Source organism: Aythya marila (genome assembly GCF_965140915.1).
Source record: "Aythya marila genome assembly, chromosome: 1".
NCBI classification, from domain to species: Eukaryota; Metazoa; Chordata; class Aves; order Anseriformes; family Anatidae; genus Aythya; species Aythya marila.
Window position 1 is genome coordinate 120,479,859 of NC_139042.1, and position 19,900 is coordinate 120,499,758.

Here is a 19,900-nt window from a genome sequence, read left to right on the forward strand (position 1 = left end):
TTAGTTAAAGGCTAAATCTGATGCTTGGAGAAGAGGAAAACAGCAGCCCAAAGGTGACTTTTTCAGCAGGATATGACCAGGTGGCATTAAATAATTAGCGTTGCAACTGGTTTTTGGCCTTAATTACTGGTCCCCACCACAGCAAGTGCTTGTAGGACTGTGAAGTCACTACTGGCAACAGGTCCTCCCTACTTCTGAGGAGCAAGGAGTGGGGAGAGCTTCACTTTTAAAAAAAAGTTGCCTTTTTGGCCTTACAAATGCAACAAGCATAGAAGCACTGAGTAGTAAAGGAAACACGGTGCTGTATTTTCCCTGAATACATCACCTATCGTCGGTGTCCTCCCCAGTGCCACCTCAGAGCTGGGCTTGGCAGCCGCCATGGGTCAGAGAGTGTCGAGCCACTCCAAAACCAGGGTAGGCCGCGCGGCTTGGAGGCCACCATTGAGCAGCTGAGTTGGTGGCCCCTGTGGTAAATGGCCTGGCCTCCTGTCCCAGGAAAGGCTGATAACAGTGTCAGAAGCAGGGGGAAAACTGATCCTGGCTCTGTCTTATGGGGACAAGACACGTTGACCTGTGCTTTCAAACATGGCGACGCGAGTAAGGCACGCCAGTCGAGGCGAGCAGTCTGTCCTTCTCACCAAAAATACCTTCAAGATCTCTGTTTTTTATACATCTGGGAGTAAAATCATCGCTTCACCCATGTCAAGTAACACTTGATGAGTCAGGCGGAGCCAGGCTTCAAACCCTTCAGATCTTTAAACGCTTCACTTCCCACAAAAATGCCTGGAAAGGCGGGAGCTCTATCTGCTTAGGCCTGGCGTCCCCCCAGAACATTCCTCCCAGGGCTGGTGAATATCCACGGCCATGAACAGAAGAAACTAGGACCGAATTGACAGAAGGATGTTTGAGTAGTTACAAGTCCCTCCCAACATCCAAGCAGAAAGATGGTTGGGATGTTCTAGGAGGACTTGGGAGACCTCCAGCTCCAATTTCCGCCGTGTCTTTGGGTAAATTACTTAATGAGGCATTCACAAAGGTGTAAAAAGCTAATCTCCCTAGACTCATTCTGCCCTCAGAGAAATAATCTTCTCTTGAGGGCACTTCAGAGCAGATGCCTAATTTAGCTGTTTAAAATTGTCTTGTCTCTCGGGGCGTGTCAAAGTTTCCATCTCCACAGGGGAGATCCTAGCACACCCTGAGCTTCCAACAGGATTCAAAGGATGAAGCACCAAAGACTGCGAGGCGGTCTGACAGCGCAATAAAACAACCAACCAACAACAAAAAAAAAACAGTCCCTGCAAGCCACAGTCTAGAAAACACACCAGGCAAATTTGTGATTTATTTCTAACGTGCTCATTAACAGGCCCCAAAATGACTGTCTGGCAGTTGCAGAGGGTGTTGCGATCACAGCAGACAGGAATCCTATACGACTCCGAGGTGGTGAAACCCGTTTTGCTGAGCCTCGCTGTATATTCGATGACCTGCTCTGGCGTGGAGCTCTCCACACAATACTAATGGATGAGAATAATCATTCTGACAGTGATGATTCGGAACAGAGCTCCGAAGTCTTGCTGAAATGATACATGCTACACATTCATCATCACCAGAGAATTAATTTTATTGTGAAAAATAGAGTGCAGCAGGCTGTTGTGCTGAGCGTTTTCTTGTCCATTACAGAAGCTCCCACATAGCTTTTATGAAACTTAAACCGAGGCCTTCAGAGAGACAAGAAAGATTCTCAAGATTTGTGATGCTATCAGGAGAGCAGGCACTGTCAGGAAACCTCACGCTCAACAAGCTGAGAGATAAATGCGTATGCAAAAATTTGGAGAAGGGTCCCGCTGAAACTATGAGCTGCCTGCAATCCAAGCTTCTGAAAACATTTGCAATCATTTCACTGTGTTCAGATCTGAAAACGAGGAAAACATATTCTTAAAATGTCCATTTTTCCAAGATGTCAAGCTGGAAGAACCCTTCCACAGACTCAGTAAGCATCACCTTATAGACTACAAGTCAGAGCCAACCCTGCATTAGAGAGAGCAGAGTTACTGCCTTATTCTTTTGACATATACTTCCTAACACTTCAGCTTTTATATTCCCCTTTCCCACACTTATTTTCTGCTTTTTTCTCCTTTCTCCTTATCCTCATACTTTCAAGTTTCTCTGCCTTTTCTAGGCTGCATCCATGTCCTGTTTCTGTCGAGGACAGCCATACTAATAGGTTTTAAAGCTGGGAGGGACATCTCAGATCATCCTGTCCAGCTACTTCCCCCAAGCCCTGAAAACTCACCCATTTCTTCTGGCAAGAAGCCCCAACTGTTGGCAGAGCCAAGGTGCCAGAGCACCACATTAAAGATGGGCTGGATGAGTGACCCATGCATCCTGAAGCAGCTCCCTGAAGCAGAGGCCTGAGGGGCATTTCTAAAAGCTTGCAGGTGAGAGTAAGAACAGGCAGGTGTTCTCCTGGGGGACACAGGCAGCTGTGGGAATTCAACCTCTCAGACCCAGCCTCAACCCCCAAGATGCCAGCAAATGCATCCCCTTCTAACAACAATTTGCTCAGCTCAAGAAACCTGTTAGATCCAGCAGCTTGCTGGGGTTTATGAATGACTAAGCCAACTGCCCAAACAGAAATGGAAGCATTTTATTTTCCTGTGAAACCTCTGGGGATTGGTGCACAGTCCTGGTCTTCAGCGACACTTCATTACCTTCCTAATTTATACAACACACCGGTATTTTTGGAATAATGTAATGAGCCTGCTAGCTTCTTCCTGCAGGCGGAGATCAGAGGAGGACAAAGAGCAGCTTGGACAGAGCACCCTGGCAGCTGGTGGAACAAAGGCAGGTGATGTGAAAAAATCCCTACAGTTGGATCAGACTGCAGCAGGGTAACAGGAAAAAAAAATCCCCCAAAAAAGATCCTCAAAACCTCTGATGAGGAGGAGAAGCTCTGAGTAGGTCATTTCCATGCTTCATTACTTGCCCTCTGATATACAAATGGACTGGTAAATAAACCCCAGATACCAAACTTATGGTATTTGTGGGTGAGGCTATTTCAGGTGCCCTCATGGAATAGGTGTCACTGATTACTTGTGAGTCATTGTCTGTAAGACCCTTTCAAAATATTCTGTCTGCAATAAATTGCCCTGCCCTTGCCAAATGAAAGTCAGACTCCAGCAAGGGCTTGAATTTGTGAAATGGATGGCTCTGAGTCCCTCTAGCATCTGTCTCTGAGCTTCGGGTAGGACAACCTCTTTTACATTCAGTCAGACGAATACATGGCAAAAAATCATTTAGTGAAGGTGCTTTCTGGGTGGTGAGGGCATATCACAAAGGAGGTAGTAGGAAAGCCTTTCACAGGTAAGAAAATGCTGCCAGATTCAGGCAGTTACCTACAGAAGTCTTAGCCTTTAAAACATACTCATCTGACAGGGGTCTGTGGTAGAAGGAGCCTAAAACCTAAAGAATTTCCCCATTAAAAACTTCTAAGAGCGTCTCAGATGTCAAGAGAGACCTTGACAGGCAGAGGCCCCTTGGAGGAATCGTGGCCCCAGTACAATCAGGAGCTTTGCCACTGAGTTCAGTGGGGCTGCGATTTCACCTCCAGAGTGAAATTTTACCTCTCACCCTCAGTCCCTGTAAATTCCTCTTGGCTGGAGAACGAGCATAACTCAGGAAAAATGAAGCAGATATCGAAATTAAGGCATACCTTCAAATTCAAATCCATTTAACTGAATTACAGCAATTTTCCAGTAAGTTCATTGCTCGTCAAAGTGAGAAACAAACAGTGAATCTGACTGACCTCAGACAGACCTGGCATAAGCAAATGAAGTGCAAATTTCTCCTGCTTCCAGCTCTGTCAGGATACCCCTGTTCTGTCCATCAACATCACCTAGTATTCCTGCCCACTCTCCCCATCTGCTGACGTAGCTAAGTCCTGAAAAGATGAAGCTGCTATTGCCCATGAATTTTTAATGTTGCAAGGAAAAGGCTGCAGGAAGAAGAATATTTGGTGGCATTTACTCCCTATGATCAAAGCCATTTTGTGTCTCTCGTGTGGTATTATTAGAATGCGATACAAAGTGAAAGCAGTATTCAGACTAAGGTTCCTATTCAAGAAACACATTCTTCAGAGGAGAAGGCAAGAAGCAGTGCCAGCAGGAAGCCCATGGTCTTACAGCACCTCCCAGCCCCTGTAAATCTGCAGGGAATCACATGACAGAAAGAACCAGGGCTAGGAGCAGGGTGAAGCTAGTCCTAAGGTTCTCATGCTCCCAAACCCAGCATTATTTCTGTGCTGAGTGTGTGCTTGGGACATACCAAGCAACCAGCTTTGAAACAGATTCAGCAGTCTTGACAAATGCCAGGTATTTTCCACTCCTCCCCTCTACTAAAGGGCGCAAAATGGAATAGTTTGTTTGAAAAGCTTCACCCATTGACTTCAAACAAACTCTCTGCATGTCCTTGACAAACATGGACACGCAAAAAATACTCTATTAGCAAATATCTTTGGCAACCTAATACTCCGTAAATACAGATTGTCATGTCTTATTGCTGTCTTTCAATCAACAAGGAAACTTAGACACCAAGAGGCCAAACTTACCAAGCTCCTAGCCACAAACCCATCCCTGGCAGATCACCTCCACCATTACTTGGGAACTTCTGAAACGAACTTGCCTGCTGTTGATAATTGTTTAATGAGTGCTTTGTGAAAAGCAGAGGCTTTGTTCACATTATAACTACGATGGCACTGGGAATGCATTGCTCATACCAGCTGAAATGTTTGGCCTCTGCTCCATGGATGAAAGACTGAGATGCTCGTGAGCACGGGATGGACATCTGTGCAAAAATATTTGCCCACTGTGTCACTCCACTGATGCTACAGGACGCATGGCTCCCCACTGTAAGCCATCACATAAACACATCTGCACTGCTATCACAAAGGCAAGGAAACCACAACTGGAGCTGAAGTGAAATGTAAGACAGAAAAGAGAGAAGAAAACTGGAGAACAGGTCTTCCTTATAACTTCCAGTATGACTCTCAAGCTCTCAAAAGATCTCCAAAAAAAGATCCCCAAGAGCCACTCTTAAAACATGCTGCTTGAGCACCTTGGCCAGGAAAGTGGCAATGTCTTGATGACTGGGGAATATGCAGTTAGTTTTTAGTTTACTACAGGTATTCAGCCCCCAACACAAAGATTAAGGATGCCCCTTAGCTTCCCACCCACAGGCTTTCACAAAGTGAAGTCGGGTCCCTTTTTTCTGGTTCCTGTAATATCTTTCCATAAAGCTGCCATGTGTTTGAATAGCTGTATGGGAGATGGATGGAGTTGAACATACAGAGAGACGTATTTCGTGATTGGAATATGATTACGGAGCTAATGAAGCTCTAATGGCAAGCCCAAAAACAGAGTGCAAGCTGCTCAACTTTGTCTCATTCCCTGAATCCAGCAGTTAAGGACAACTTTCCCCAGCAGGTTATAGCTCCTATTTCCCCTGACTATGTTGCCAGTGCAGAAAAGAATGCCAAATTCCAGCATCCCCCAGAAAGATGCAAAGCTGTTTTGAGGACTCATCAGGCAACCACAGCAATTAAGTCACATTAATGGCAAGTCAGAATAGAGAACTCCGGAAAGTTAAGGTAAAGGGAAATAAAGTCGAAGACTAGGAAGTGTTTCAGAGAAAAAATAAATAAATAAATGAAGTATTATTCAGAGAATCTGCAAAAGCAGATTCTCTCCTTTTGTATTAGGTCAACCAGAGAAATGATTAATGCTTTCTGATTTTTTAATAAGACTTGGAATATAAGCAATGAGAAATAAAAAAGAAAAACAATTTAGAGTAATCTTCTTATTCCCTCACCAGACCTCCTGAACAGGAAATAGAGGAAGCCCTCTGCAAGGCTTACATTCTTCAGAAGAAAGGGAAACGCCAACCAAGGACTGCTTTTAGGATTTTAACTTGGTACGGACGTTCTTGTGAACAAAATCACTCTTACTTGCCCTGTCCATAGTGGGATTTAGGAAGTGCAAAGAACATGCATTTAACTAGCTAAGGTATTAGCAGCTTAGCACAAATAAGGCCCTGTGTTTCCATGATGTATTAAAAATCAGTTAAACCTTGGGCTACTTCCCGCCATTATGCTTAACAGATGTTGAAGTCAGACTGCCTGGTTTTCATTAGGCTGTTAATACATGCCCCCAAAGACAGCTTCACCTTAAAGCTCCCGCGAGGAAGATAGAAAGGTTTAGCTCCGTTGGCAAACCCAGCTGAAGTTGACATAATGCTGATGCTGCTGTAAGGCACTTCCTAGCTCTTCATTCCCCCCAGTAAACGCTCTTGGCAAAAAGATTGCAGGGCCACAGAACTGCTCCTGCACTTCGGCTCTGCCAGCATCGCATTTCCTCAAGCCTGTGTTTAGAGGGACAAAAGGTTACAGCATGGGCTTGATCCCAGACCCAGGGAAGTGGAGACCTGCCGGGAGGCTGGCAGCAATTCAGCTGCGGCATGGCAATTCGGGCAGACAAACTGAGGCTCATCCTGAAATTGTCTGGCTTTTGGTTCATGACTTCTGACCGCAGGGTAGGAAAGAAGATGCTACCTGCCCCAGTCCCCTTCCTGAGTCCAGCTGGATGTTTCTTTCCTATACGAAAATATCTGCCAGGGTTTCCCCAAACGTGCAAGCTACTTTTAGATAATCCCAAACTGCATTTTCAATATTAATTCCAAAATTTCCTGCCTCTACTGAACAATAACACTTGAAATATACCCACTGTCCCTTCAGAATAAGGGCTTGGTCCCTATATAGAGTCTTCACTTCCCTTGTGCTGTTTCTTTGTGCGATTCCCAGGAGAAGTGGTGCTCTTCCTTCCACCCTTTTCCTTGCTCAGGACAGTCACACGGATGTCAGCGGGCCAACGTCACAGAGCCTAAGAGCCTCTTGAGGCCCTGGTGACACATTTGTCTCATGTGTTTCCTCTGCTTTACAGCTGACTCACACGAAGAGCCACCAGGACAAGAAGAATCACGATGTATGACCTGTTTAAGAGCCTCCTAATCCTTAGGCAACAACTGAGCAGGACCTGCAGCGATGGGGCAAATCTTTCTGCCCACCTTGGGTGAGGCACAGCCAGGAGGAGGGAGAGAAGAGAGCAGAGCCTCTCAACCACAGCTCCCCTGGGAGGCAGCGGTACTACCAGGTTCATGACATTTGTCTGAGCTGAGCTGGTCTAAATGCAACGCTTCATTTAGATCTTTCCAGGCACCGAATAAAACGTAACGCAAATAAGTAACGAGAACGGCAATAATAAAAGAGGTAAAACTCACACTGTTCCCAGTTTTATGGAAACTGCCTTGTCCGTTTTAAAATGTTGTGCGCAGCAAATTTCAGAGCATCTCACCCTCGCTAGCAAACCCTCACTGCTTGCTCTCTATTATCTAGCATCTGGAGCTTTCCATCTCACTCCTCATTACTGCCCTGCTACTAACATCCCGTACACATGCGGGCGGATTTGAACTTCCATCAGAGAACCACAGCATCTGCTGAACGTGGAGAGGGTTTTTTAAAAGCAATTTAAAAATAAGCATCTGATTGTTTCTAGGAAAACTATGGACAGGACAACATCTTAAAAATAAAACAACAGCACTGGCTGGAAACTGGCAGTATCCCTCCATCGGTGTGACAGAATAATTAAAACCAGTACGACAATAATTAGCACTTCTATAGTTCTTTTCATCCCTGGATATCAAAGCACTTCACAGAAAGGAGTGCAGCTACCTCCATTTCCAAAGCTGAGCTCAGAGAAAAACAAACCAGGATGTTTTTCCTCGTGGAAAATTCCAACAACACCAGCACTGGCTTTCATTCTGAATTAGAGTCAAGCACTGAAATATTTTCTTCAAAATTTGCCAAAATGAAGAGTGCTTTAAAAAAAAAAAAAAAAAAAAAAAAAAGCAACCCAGGTTGATTGGGACATTTTAGCCTTTTCAAATGAACCAAAACGTTTTGCCCCTCTGAATTGAGTGCATTTTGTTTCGAGCCTCTCAGCAGTACGCTGCATCTGCCTCTGGGAAGGGAATGCCTCATGGGAGCTGTAGTTCAGGCTTCCCCACTGAACTTGATAACTCTATTAGTTCGGCACTGCCTGCCCCCGTCCTCCCCTAAGGCTGCGCCTGCCTATCCCCATGTTCTGTGGAAAAACACCCCCAAACTATTCCTCGCTGCCTCTACTGCCTTTGTGAATGGGAAGCACTGACTGCAGCAAGGAGGGCTGGACAATTTAGTGAAGAAGAAGGCAAAGCCCGACAGCCTCAGCAGATAATTTCATGCTTTAGAAGCCACCTGGCTCTCCTCCTGTGAGGCAGGAAAGCATCCTACACTACATTCGGCTTTTCGGATTACTTGTCTTTTGGGATGACAGCACAGGACTCACCTCCACTAGCACGACACAGAGCACAAGGAGCTTCCTCTCCAAGGAGGTAGGAAATGTGCACGTGGACCAGAGGGACCTTAGTAAGTTGCTGCTCTTCTAGGAAAGCCCATTTACTGCATTTCCCAAGCTGGCCTGAATATTTCAAAGCTCCCCACTCCTACAAACGCGTTATGGCTATTTCTTTTGATGATCCCAACTATGAGGATGCTGGAGGAGGATTTGCTGTTTGGTCACACAAGACAGAGCTGATTAAGCTTGTGTTCCTTTCCCTGCCTGTTCCTTTAATAATTCCCAAGCAACAAAACACGGGGAGGCACAGAGGTTCATGAAGGAGAAATTAAGGGGAAGTAGTTAACGTTGCTACCAATTTAGCTGATGTTATTAAAACCAAAGATGTTTGCAGGCACAGAACATGACACATCAGCCTGTTACTCATGATCTCACCAACAGCCTGGTTAACTCTTTGCATCTGACCCCGTGGAAGACGAGGGACAAATGTAACCAAAAAAGGGTATGTTTGTCCACCCTTACAAACATAACTTTTACCTGTATCTTCACATACCCTATACACTTGTATGTTTGCTTACCCTTACAAACATACCTTTTACATGTGTTTTTATGGACCCTATACACTTTTTTTTTCCCCCCAGTTGCTTCTGATACTGTGTCTGACTGCTTATCATCTCAGCACCCAAGTTATACTTGTAGCACACAGCTTAACTCCACTCTGTGTTACCATCCAAAAACAATTCCCGCAAACAATCAAAACATTCTTGCAAAAAACAAACCAACCAACCTAGCACATCAGGATCCTGGAGGTTTCTGGGGAAAAGCCTAGTTCCTAAAAGGCCTCTCAGGGCCCCTATTTTCCTTCTTGCACATTTGCACAACTGAAGGAAGAAACAGGGCTCTCCCCACCCTTGACCGTAAGCAACATGCTCTATCACCTCAAATGCTGTAAGGAATTGAGGAGAAAGACAAAACTCCTCTGATGACTTGGGATGGTGACAGAGACTGGTCAGGCAGTTCAGCTGTAGGAGAAATTCTCAGCCAACTGCGTAAGTAGGGGGTGAACGACACTACTAAGGCTACATACCCTGTTAAAAAGGCAGTGTTTGCACGGTAATTTGAAAATCTCCTTCATTTCTAGACCTAGCAAGTGCACGAGGCCAGTGCCACACCATAAATCCCAGTTAAGAAACAGAACAGATCCTGATGCACAGGGCAGTCTTTCATACTAAATGCAATAACAATCTGCATTCCTCTGTCAAAACATAAATAATGTACTGGGACAGTGTCACCTTGTGGTTGTTTGCTGGCATAGCGGCCAAGAGAGAGGGGATGCTCTGTACCTCGCCCCCTCGGCCCCTAAAAGCCTTGGCTCAGCAATGCCAACCCCAAATACCCCCTCTGCAGGAGGACAGCACCCCTGCCATCTGCCCAGCGTGCACCCTGCACCCAGGCGTTAGCAGCTTTTGCATGAACATCTCCTAAACCCCTCAGAGATACGCAGGCATTAAACAGCTGAGCTTGCTCCCCAGCTTACGGCGGCTACCAAAATTTGGGAGGCAGAGCCGTGAGAAGCTGCTAAGTTCAGACATCGGAAGGGTGAGCAATGAAATGCCACTTGTCCCCTTGCAAACCTGCTGCCTTGCGAGGTGCAAAAACTGGCACATCTTCTTGCTCCTAGCACTCCAGCCCTATGGAGAAAGCGGCTTTTGAAAACTCTGTTGAGTGGAAGGAAGAAAAAATAGGGCCCTAATTCAAAGTTAGTGCTAAGCAAGGAAATTCAGACACCAAACTGTGCTCTTAATGGAGAACTAATGGATGTTAATTAACCACCAATTGACAAAGAACATATTTACTGTAGTTTAACAGCTCTGCAAATAGACACAAACTCATTTACACATGTTTAAACCTTAATAAATACATTTGCAGTCATTGGCCGCTTAAGTTGATGTTCAGACTGTCCCCTATAGTAAATCTAAAGGGATACATTTGGTTGCAAAAGTTATTGCACATTAATTAAACATTAGCTCATTGCAGAAAACCAAATAAGTTGATGGTAAATGGCCTCTTTCATCAATACTGGTTTATTACATGGCTATTAAAGAGCTGCACGCAAAAAAATGAAGAAAAACCACCCCTGCAAACAGCTTTCTCTCTACACTGTCATCCCCACCTTTGCAAAGTAAGCATGTGCACGGGGCCTCCTGATAAGGGAGAGCTCCCCAGGATAAGGTGAGAAGGGCCAGGATGATGTGGATTTACTGCAGGCAATGCTCCAAGCAGAGGGTTTCTGAGGGCAGCTGGATTGTGGTGAGCAAGCACCAGCATTTCTGGAAGTGGTTCTGAGCAAAAGGCATGGGATGGAAGAGCGTGTGGTGACACCTAAAAGGAGAGGTGGTGGGATGAATTCTGAGAGTTTTCACTCTATAAACGTTGCTCCTGGCAGTTCTGCGAGCCTTTTACTTGATTCCTTTCCTGGTTTTCTCAGTTTGTTCAACATCGCCTCCCTTTCTGCTACTACATTCACTACCCATTCAAAACACCGCAGCTCTCAGCGCAATCCCACATCCCTCCTTCTCCTCCCACCCCATTCCTCAGCACGGTCCTTAAGGTTGCTTTTTGACTGCATCCACCTATTTGGCCCCGAAAGCACTCCGGTTGCTTCCCAAAGGTCTCTTGTAAGGGTTAAAACATCACCATATGTCAAACGCCCTAAGATCCCCTCAAAGAAAATGCTGGACACAGACGAAGGAGGAACTGTCACGCTCCCTACAGAAACACACAGCATAAAGTTAAATTGCATTTTCCTGAGGTTGCTTCATTCTCCAATGCTGTTGCAGAAGCCTCCAGCGGAGGGAGCTTAAAATAACTAAAAAACCCTTTACTTTCAAGAGACAGACTGACTTAATTAAGTCGTCGTTTTGTACTTTATAAAATAACAATAATAATAAAGAAAAAATCTCAGGAAGAGGAAAAAAGGAAGTAATCAGCATTCATCAAACAGGAAGTGTCCGGAGCAAACGGTGAAGAAGTGCTTTCAGACTTTGAGAGAATACAGATAGTGAGAAATAGAAAACACAAATTAAATTACGAATCATAAAATTTTCCTCTGTTCACACGGCTCAGGCAACACTGTCTGGGGCCAATTTATTACCAGGCTCAACAACAAATAAGCTCACGAGTCCCGTGCTGAAATAACCTTTACTCATTTCAGAATAAAACTACCATAGGGGTCTGGTAAGCAAAGATAAATTACAGCTGCCTGTCAGAAATAATGATGATAATCCTTTCCACTCCTCAACATCTGGGGATTACAACCACCTTTGCAGACAATACAGAAACCTCAAATACTCCAGGTAAGGAAGCAAAGTACATAATCAACAGGTTCACAGCTAGAGAAACTGAGGCACAAGCAGAAGAAGTAAGTCCAGCAATCACAGCACAACTTTGATCCCTGTTCTCACCTTGGCCTGCATCTCGTTAGAGTGGGAAGGACTCCACTGATTTTGGAGGGGGTTTCTTGGTTTACTTATCGCTGTCAGCATCTCAGCAGATGGATCACAGCAGCTCTCAGGCTCTGTGGTTGTGTCCTCTCTTCTGCCAGGGGCTACGCAAAACCAGCTGAAGGAGCTGAATAAAAAAGGATTTCCCCGTCCCAGAGTTTATAATGGAGATGAGGCTGCATCCTTTTGCATTTGACGTGGCAATCGCACCTGGAGAGCATGGCTGTTCTACCATTTGGCAAAAGGCTCACAGATTTGAGGACCTTGATGGCTGGAGTGAACTTTCTCTGATGTGGAGGTATATGTTGTGTTCTAGTGATTCAGCCCAGGTGAGAGCACACAGGCTGAGCTACCTCCTCCAAGCTCAGCAGTTTCCCCTTCAGCCTAAGTGGGGGAGACTCACAGTGGTGGGAACAGAAGAAGGCACAAAATACAGCAAAAAAAAAAAAACTATTTTTAAGCCATTGCACACGTGTGAGCAGGGCTTTGCCACTAGTAGAGCCTTACCACAATGAAATCCTGGCTAATTCACATCAAATTCCTTGCAGGCAGGCACAGGCTTGGCTGCAAACCTCTCTCTTACACAACCAGCACGCCCAACCCAACCCTTCCCTCTCTGAGGCCCTACCTCACAATCAGATCTCCTGCTGAGGCTGTAAAACTAACAAGAGGGAAGCAGAACAAGAGCAGTGCACCCAGAAAAGCGATGCCTGTGGATCCGGTGTGCTCAGAAGGCACCCAGCTGTTTTGCCTTCGAGAGGCACAACTCACACAGTACCTGTCAGCCCAAGGCATCCAAGTCTGCTGTGCCAAGATGCCTTTTCCTCCTCAGCTACAGGCAGCTGCACAGTCCCCTCTTCTTTCTCCAGATGTCCTTGCATGCTCTGCTGCGAATGCAACCTGCCTGTCAAAACTGCCCACCCCTCCTCCTGGGGAAGCAGTAGCTGGGGGCGAGTTGTGGGGTTTCCTGCAGCGAATCTGCAGCTTCATTAAAGGAATTGGCACCTGTGCTCAATTATGGAAACTCCCTGCCAAAATTACCCACGGGGTAACTGCTGCTGTGGAGCTAGAGCAGTTTCTGGCCCTTGCTCCGAGCTTCTGAATGTGGTCTCTGACAAGATCTGTGCAATGAAATGACTTTATGGCTTTGCCATACATTACATCCAAATTAGAAGAGGCTGGCAGCCCTGCAGCTGGCATAGCATAGCAGCAATCATCCTTACAAGATGCAGAAGGCGTTGGTTATTCCATCCTCAACCAGAAGCAGGGGTGGGAAAGAGAAGGACAACACTCCAGCAGCACCACTGCGTGCCTCCTTTCCTCTCCTAGTGATCTACAGGGGAAGAAATCTCTTCCCAGTGCCCAGCCCCTGGTGTTCACACCTCATTTTTCAGCTGTGCCAGAAGCTGCGATCTTTCCCTGTACCAATGCAAAATTCCCTTCGAGTGCCTGCAGTTCTGTTTCTCCTCCTCCCCGGGCATCCTCTCGCCGTGCTGGTAGCTGCAGGATATGCACAACAAAACGCCTGCCTGCAGGTGCTGAGCAGTGATAGATGCGGGCAGCTGGCTGGCCAGCCGGGACCTCACCTGCTTCGCTCTTGATGAACTACTCCTTCTGTACTTTAATTGCTTTTAATGTTTCCCCCCATTTAGGCATCCGTCTCCTCCTCCTGACCCTTCCAGATTCTCTTTGAGCTGCTTGGTCGACAACATCTACGCCAAAGCTGCCCAAGAGCACAGAGCACACACAGCTTTCCTCACACCTTTGCTTCACCGTGCAGCCAACCTGAGCTGACCCACAGATGCCAAACCCTACCGCAAAGCAGGACAAAAGCTTGCTGCTTGCAGACAGCCCAAGGGCTTTTCAAGCTCCCTAGAAGACACCAAGGAGTCTCAAAGCATATGGAAGGTGGGAGGCAATAGCAAACAGCCTAAGAAGAAGTCTTTTAGGATACTGAACACAAGCATTGCCCTGTATCTTGGATCAATGCACCTTATCTGTTGAATATGATATAACTACACTTTCTTTTTCTTTTCTTCTACAGATTGTAGTCTTGTTGACTATCCTAAAAAGCAGCGTCTTATTCCATCTAAACCACTTCTGGTCTGTAAAGGACCTGCTGACCAAGTCCAGCCCCTTGCAACTGCAAACAATTTCAACCAGAGGACTTGGAGGAGAAAGAGGAACCAAATCCTGCTCCTTTCTCATGTCTCTGCAGTAGGGGCACTTGTGGCATTGTGGTGGAACAGCCAATCTGTGATGTGGTTCATCAGAAGCACCTCGTGCAGCCAACAACTCATCCCTGTGTCCGTCTGCTGTCCTCAACCCATTTCTAACCCAAGAGATAAAGGCAAATGGCTGTAACCACCCAACGAAAAGAAACAACCAAGTTCCTCAGATAATCTCCTTCACTTTCAACAGTGTTTGTGAAGGGAAAATGGTCCCGAAAAGAGAGCCGCGACTGAAGTAGGCTTAAGTGAAGAGATACACTGCAATAGTCACGCTGATGGAAGCAGAGAGAGGAGATCGCCCTTCACTAATTTACAGCAGTGGCTGTTTCCCAAATGAGACATAAAATGGCTGTACTTCTCAAGTCTATAAAAAGAAGCATCGGAGTATGTATTTTACCTGGCAACATTCACACGGCTAGAGAAGGGAGCATCAAGAAGGCACGTCAAGAAAAGGCTGTCAGAGTTAAAGCCCAGTTGAAAAACTGTTAGGCAGCATTTAAGGGATAGATAATTTTACAAGGATTAGAAGTTTGTCCAGGTGTCAAGTAAAAATTCAGAATCAAGTCTACAACATTTTAGGCAAAAGTGACACCCCTGCCTTTATTCTACTCGTGGGGTTTATGCTAGATGTGGGAGAGGGAAAAGGGGCACTTTGACCCTTTTAGGCAGATTTCTAGATGGGACCACGGCAGATGTGAAGTTCTGGAGTCATACAAAATTCAGAGACTATTACACTGAGATGTGACAGATGGTATGGAAGCATGGAATATTCAAAGACCAGTGCATTAACTTCATAAATATTAAATGCATCCTTATGGATTTTTTAGTGATTATATTTGTGACTCTATAGGTAAACCAGCTAAAATTTTCTGCACATAGCAGAAGATCCCAGGCAAGGACTTAAACCAAGCTTTCCAGTGCTGGGAAGGGAAGGCTGAAGTCATTAAACCATATAAGCTCCTGGGCCAACAAAAGCACATCAGACTCGAACTACCTGCTACAGCCTCTTCAAGGACGTGAGCTCTATGTGTGTGGTAGAACATGAGAGCATTCCCCAAAAGAGACAATTGTATGACCAAGCTGTGACAAGATACTAACATACCATTTTGTTTTCTTTTTGCATGGGAAGGACAGCCAAGTCGGTGGTGAGAACCATGGCATGCCTTGAAATTTAAGTAAGATTCAGGTTTAATCTTCAATTTCATCCTTGACAACCACCTATTGAGCTTTACAGATTATTATTTTAAGTTTGGGAGCCAATGATGATGAGGAAGATAGTATGGAATAGCTGCACAGCATCACCTCCCAGGAGTTTAGGTGGCAGTCAAGGTCTTGAGGACAGCAAGGTGTCATTGCCACCAGCAACACGTGGACTACATGTGGGGTCTCCCTTCTGATAACCAGCCGTGGATGAAACTGGGGCTCTGATGTGGCTCTAGCAGGAGTGGACGTGTGGTATGGGAAATACTCTGCAGGACTGGCACCTAGGCACAGCCTCCCTGCGTGCCGCATGCTGCGCCGGCAGCTGAGTCATCATTTACAAGCGTTATCATTTCCACGGGCTGATGTTTTCCAACTGACCTCCCCCTGACTTCTGCTGCTGCACCAGACACCCATGCGAAGAGCGGCTCTGTCAGCCTCTCCGAGCCTGCCGTCCTTATTGCCCATTCCACATTATTAATTACGTACCCACACCAGCTACAGAGATGGAATTGCAGCCAAGTTCCTCCTCCGATCCCGAGATTCCCCTGAAGTTCATTAACATTTGTACTGTAACTGCTGTTGAGCTCGCCACATTTCCAGTCAAGACTTCGTACCAAATGAGGTTACCAAATAACGACTTAATTGCGAACACGGGGTAATTTATATATTGAAATTAAAGATTAAGCCTTAATCTTAATTAAATCTCGCAAAAGTTCAGTAAAGCTGCCCAAATTACAAAAAAATAAAAAGATGTATCGATTATTTGAGAAATGGAAATCACATTTAATAAATACAGTAGTGAGCCATTAAGGGAATGGGGAGATCAGAAAAAGCACTAACTGGTGATTAAAAGAAGATAAATATTTATTAAATGTTGCTGTGATTTATTAAGCTGTGTTGGGCTAAACAAATGTAATTTGATATCTGAATCATATCTCATTCTGATACAGCCTTCATTAAATCTGAAGTCTTGGCTTTAAATGGATATCATATGTTCCCTTCAGTTCTTAATCTCTTTGAAATATCAGTTTGATGCTGTGGAAGACGTTGAAAGTCACAGAGACTGAAGTCTCCTGCCTACCAATGAAGTTGTTTTGCACTACAGGTGAGTAGCCAACTTCCCACTCCTCAGGGCTTTCCTACCCAGGACCTGTGGCAACCTTGCGTTGTCCCTTGGTGGCAGGGCAATATTCAGATTTTAAAACCATTTGGTCCAAAGACCAGGCAGGAACAGCACAGCTTCACATTTCAAGCAGTCCCCATCCTTCCCTTAGAGTACTCCAAGAAACAAAGTGCAGGTCTGAGACAGGATCGTATCCTCTGCTGACTTTAAAGCAGAGGAGACGACTGTCACGTTAATGCAGCTGCTGCCCAGCAGAACATCAGCTGAGGTCGGCTATGCAAAAACATCTGCCCCCTGGTCGATACCCAGTAATTAGCGCAGCACCAAAGAGCTCAGCTGATGCAACTTTCTGGCTGAGATGTGGATCACGTGGGAGCTGAGAAATTCATTCATCTGAGGTTCACAGAGCAGCCTTATCTCAGGCCCCTTGCAGGGGAAGGTGAGGGTATTTGAATAGGAGCTTTTCTCGAGGTTAGACAGAGAGTTACCTCCCTGTCTTAAATGCACTCTCATGCTCTCTTCTCGGCCTCTATTTGGAAGAGGAGCTTCTTGTTGGAAATTACCAGCATAAATGAATTTCTGCTCATAATTACATTTGCACAGGGCTAAAATGAAGTTACAGTGCTCTTTCCTAATGCTACAAGAAAGAGTTATAGTCTGCTACTGAGAATCCTTGGCTATGATGTTGTGATCATGGAAAAAGGTTGCCTGGAGAAGTACTATTTGACTTCTGCATGTTCCTCTGAATCTGCATGTTGCAAAAATGATTCCTTCCCTGCCATCTCCCTGTTCGCACCTTCCTCCCAAACCCACTCCTCCAAAAAAATGAGAGAGAAAAAGAGGAAGAAAGGACGTCAATGCTCCACAAATGGGAGAGGGGAAGAGACAATCATATGCTATTTCTTTTGTCTTTGCAGGAAATGAGGATCAAAATCAGATTGCGCTAGACTATGGGATCAAATGCATTGAAATGCAAGTTCTACCTCTCTCATCTCTAGTATCTGCTTCTCCGCAGCCATGTGAGTACAGAGGAGTGCAGCAGCGGGACAGGAGGGAGTAGAGTGTGCCAAAGCCACTTCAGATCTCAGAGCACTTGATATTTTGAAGGTAAAACCCAATCATCTCTTTTGGAAGCATTCTTACTCTTTCCAGGCACCCTCGTGAAAGCCAGGGTCCAGCCTCAAGGGCCAAGGAGATTCATTAAGCCAGATCAAACATCTCATTTTATTAAAGAGCAGCTGTGAGAGATGCCTTTGCATTGTATGCAGCTTTCCTGTAGGAATTTCATGATAGCAAACTCCTGGCATTTTCTCTCCCTTATGCAAGCAGGAGTTGACCTAGCACAAAGTCATTAATTTCGATGTGCTTAGCCAGAGGAAAAGGGGAAAAAAAAAGACCTGACTTTAAAATCCTGTCTACCAACACAGCCAAACAGATTCTTCTTCTGGAACTCATTTTTGGGTTGAAAACACGAGCAAAAAGTTCAAGGGCCCAAAGCAATTGTCTTGGAAAGTTTTAAGCTACCGAAGAGAGCAGGTTTAGGGCCATAACTACAATAAACACAGCAAATGAATAAGAGTCTCCTGGCAAGAATAAACCAGAATTGCAGAGGCTGATGTTGCCAGTGAAAAGAACATGAAGGTAACCAAGTGAAGAAACAGCATGAGGAGGATTATCCTTATTTGGAAGCAATCCATTCCAGCAATAAATTAAGCCAAGGATCTCTGCATCAGAAAACTGCAGGGCAACCTATTAAGCTAAAGGACAATCTGCTTTTTCTGTCACCTTTGAGCCCTGACCGAATGGTGACGGAAAGAAGCATTCTGGTGATGAAAACATGTTATTTCTATAGTAGTAATGGTTGGCTGGAAATTATAGAGACACTGAAATCATTTCCCTGAACACTGCTAGTGCAAGGGCCTGATCTTCAGCAGCAGTACCAGTGGCATTGCAACACCATGGTGTTGGGATGGGATCTGTGAAATAGTCACTCAGAGCCCAGTGAGGCATCTCTCACTATGGTATTAGAAGACACAGTGATCAAGGACAAGAAATTTTAAAACTCTACATGTGCTTAGCTCAAAGGTGTCTCTGGATCTGCCAGATACACCACATCCTGGAGTGTTTACAGGCCACATTTACTGCAGGAAAGCAGCATCCACGATTAAGGGATTTCTGAGCGACAAACAGAGGCTACGTTTCACTGAGGTTTAAATTGCAAAGAAGAGGTCTCTAAAATGAACGCACTGCATAGAAATGAGAGAATATGGTTGAAAGACAAGCTCCAGAAAATCTTAAATGTGTATTTGGTACATGCATAATATGACAGAAAAAAAAAAAGAGTACATAGGTTTTGGATGGCTGTATCCCTCTACACTTTCAGGTAGCTGCTCTATCAACACCAGGACCTGTGTAATGCCTGGTATTCCCTCCTGTGTGACAGCCTTGCAGTGTATTTTCATCTCCACCTCCACCACCAGCTGTTCGTCTAGTCGAAAGGCCCCAAGGGCTGCCCTGATGGCTCTCGGAGCTGACGTGTCACTCCCAGTGGTCTCCCAGTGCCGGGCCTTCCCAAAGAAAGATGAGGCACCCAGCGATCCCAAGCTGCACGCTCCTTTTGGCACTGACAGCAAACAGCCTGTACCTGACAAGACACTCAAGCACGTCCAACTTCCTCTCGTTCCCACCGTGATACTCATGCTGGTGCAAAACCCTTCTCTAAAAGCTCAACTGAGGCTGACAAACACATACGGACTGTGAAAAGGGCAGAGCACCAGAAAAGGTTCCTTGCTTTTAAACAACGGTGACAAAAAGTAATTCCTCACTGCAGCATTACCTCCAACGCGAGCTCTCAATCGCACTGTACGAAGACATCTTCCCCCAGCTCTGTTTTTAAGTCCAGCTGACTCCAGAAAGGAGCCCCAGAGGTGCTGCTGGCTGCTCCTGCTGTCAGAAAGGGGAACCCAGCCCCAGGCCGTGCTCTGCTGGCAAGGCCAAAGCACTTTGCTCCTCTGTCCTGTGCTGTCCACAGGAACTACTGTGAAGGGGAGATGTTGGTGTTTGGCAGGTCAGACGTGATCCCTGGCTATGCTATCAGCCCCCTCGTAAAATATTTCTACCCGTGATAAAACACCGTTGCTGTCACTATCAGGCACTCGGTCTTTATCTGCCTACCTCTGACAGGCCTCGTTATTCAGGCAGGTCCTGGGACACCTTCAAGGGGAGATCTTCTCACCCAATGTCAGATACACCAACTGTCTTGACTTTTCTGATCCTCTTCCTTCCTTCAGCCCCTCCTGAGCTCGCAAAGCAGCAGAGGGCAGTCCACGTTCCTCTTCAACAAACCTCAGGGAAAGAGCTGAGGGGACCCTAAGCTGCCATAGGACCACCCCACTAGTC